This window comes from Leishmania mexicana, chromosome 18, assembly GCF_000234665.1.
Source record: "Leishmania mexicana MHOM/GT/2001/U1103 complete genome, chromosome 18".
Lineage (NCBI taxonomy): Eukaryota > Euglenozoa > Kinetoplastea > Trypanosomatida > Trypanosomatidae > Leishmania > Leishmania mexicana.
The window spans coordinates 603,678-606,608 of record NC_018322.1 but is presented as its reverse complement, the minus strand read 5'-3'; positions in this window follow the sequence as shown (position 1 = coordinate 606,608).

Below are 2,931 nucleotides of genomic sequence, written 5' to 3'. Positions count from 1 at the left end.
GAAAAATAAAAAAGAGATAAAACGCTCGCCTGCTTAGTTAATCGATGCGAAGTCTTTGCGTGTGTGCGTGTGTGCGTATCGTACTTATTGTTTCTGTTCTTACTGCTAAGCAGCCTGTCTTCTGTAGGGGAGGGAGAGAGGGGGAGGGGGGCTTCCCTAATGAGAAACCTCCTTGATGTGGTTCTGCGTGTTCGCGGGTTATCTTCGCTTTGTTCGGCTTCTTATTCTCTTCTCGCCTTCTCACGTCGCTTTTTTTAACGGCTGCTCCCTCCCTCTACGATACCTCTCTCTCTCGCCGCCTGCGTCGTCCGCCGTGTTTTTCGTTGTTGTTATTTTTGTCGTTTTCTTGCTTTGCGTGCTCCCTCTCTCTCACCCGCTGTGTCGCGTCGGTGCTGAGAAAAGAGGACGAGCCGGCACAAAGTGATGGGAGCACCGCGGAAGAGAAGAAGCGCAAGTGTGTGTGTGTGTGTGTGTGCGTGTGAGAGCGCGCGCGGGGAGGACGCCGACACACCGACACAGAAACGCACGTTTTTTTTTCGTGTGTGGGGAGGGAGGGAGGAGGTTGTTGTTGCTTTGGCTACTGTGTGTACTTTTATCGAGTGAATGTATGTAAGGTAGATCTGGGGTGGTGGTGGTGGTGTGGTGAAGGGTGGATGTGAGGCAGTCAGGCAAACGGAAAAGAACGATGCGGTACGCAGCAGCGACTCTTCTGTGCTCTTTTCTCTTGCGCCTGTTGCGTCTTGTGCGCCCTGGTTGTGATATGGAAAGCGAGACCCTGGCGTCGACACGGAAAGGGGGACAAGGATGCGGGAGAGAGGACGGTAACAAAAACCAACACGCACACCTGGGAGCCGACGCTGATGTCGACAGTGAAGTGAGCACACGCGCTCGCCCAAAGACAGAGCCCAAAAATAAGAAACGAAAAAAAGGGAAAAGAGATTGCAACAGATGGCAGCGACAAGTCGCCAAAGGTATTATGCTTCCTCCCTCTCCCTCTCTCTCCCTCGTCCCCGTTACCCAGAGTCGACGACGTAAAACGACAAGAACGAAAACCTCCAGCGCAAGAGCAACCGTGACCAGGACAGCAGCAGCAAAACGGAGCCAGGATAATCGGCCAACGAGAAGAAAGGGGGCCAAGAACACACGCACTCGAAAACGAAAACGAAATCAGCCGCAAGCGACTCACAGACAGGCAGAGAGACGGAGGGCTCGTAGTCAACAAGAAAATAAATAAATAAAATATAAATAAATAAAATATAAATAAAATATAAATATATATATACTATTATATATATATGTGTGTGTGTATGAATAAAAAGCCGCGGAGGTAGCGGTAGAGGGAAAAGCGGCGCGCACACGCAGAGGCTCGGGGGGGCGGAGTGATCCCACCGGAGAGGTGGTGGGCACGGATTACGGAGACGCGAAACACAAAAGGGGGAGAAAGAGGACAACGACAGGAGCCGTGTAATGCTTTCCCTCGCTGAGTCACAGAGGGACAAACAGACAGGCGTACCCAATAACGCTTGATAGAGACAGCAGAGACTACGAAGACTGCGGTGCACGGCGCCGGCTCCACAACAATTGCCAAAACAACACGACAGGAAAAGAAAGAAATGTGGGAAGGGCGCAAGCCGAAGGAGGCAACACACACTTCACAGGAAGCCAGAGAGTGAGAGACAGACAACCAAGAGAAAAGGCAAGCAACGAGCGCACGCAGCACGGGACAACACGAGAAAAAGCAAGGAGAAAACAACGAAATAAATAAATCAAGGGGGTGGCGTGGGAAAGTCAAGATAGAGGGCGGAACAACGACCCAGAAAAAAGGCGAAGGACGAATTTCAAGCAGGATGACCCGCACACAAGTCGAATAGGCAACGCCCCTATGCAAGAGAGAGACACACACAGACACAGACAGGCAGGCAGACCGACAGACAGACAGGGGTGCAGAGACGTAGGGAGGGGAGGGAGGGAGAAAGCGTGTTACCTTCAGACTGATATACAGAGCCCCACAACAGCTAACAGCGGTCGTCCTAATCGAAGCAGCGAAAACGGCTGATGCGTGGCGATGTCCACACACAGAAAAAGGAACGCACTTACACAAAATCCGTACACACGCAGAGAGATCGGCAGGCAAAGAGAGAAGCTGTCGGACGCACGGCTGTGTCGGCGGCAGCCCTGCACGTGCGCGCACCCACCAAGCCAGCGCTTGTGTGTGTGTGTGTGTGTGTGTGTGTTTAGTTTGGCTCACTTGTTGTTGTGTATGTGGAATGATAGGGGGTGTGTGTGCGCGTGTGTGTGGGGGGAGAGGGGGAGGGAGAGAAGGGGAGAGGGGGATGACCTCAATGGTTTGATTCCCTTTTCTTTCGTTCCTTTTTTTCTTTGTTGTGGGCGTCGTCCGTGACGTGATGGCCGCACAACGCAGAGATATCGACGGCAAGGAGAGCAGCGGGGAGAGAGAGAAGTGGAGGGAGCGGTCAACGAGGACAGGTCATTCATGAGCCACAGTCTCAAGCACCAGCAGCGCCAGCGATGATACTCACGAGGTGGCGAGCACCAAGGCTGACAAGAGGAGAGGACAAAGCCCTACAAGACAAGGAGGGTGAGAGAGAAGGGAGGAGCGCAAGGAGGAAGAGGACGACTAAACCTGCAGGCTCAGTGCTTGCTTGCAGCCATTCATGCGCGCTAAACTTCAAGGAAAGCACAGCAAGCTTTCCAAAAGCACTCACGAGTACAGAGCGCCCGTGCAGTGTCGACTGTCTCCCGTCCCCACTCGACATCCAACTCCTCCGGCCCTGGCAACGGAATCCTGGTACAAGGGGGAAAGCTAGTGTGGCACCGATCACTGACAAGAGACGGACGCTCACACAAAAGGAGAACGACGCACACATACACGCAGGCCACCATCTGTCTACTTGGTCACTCTTCATTGGG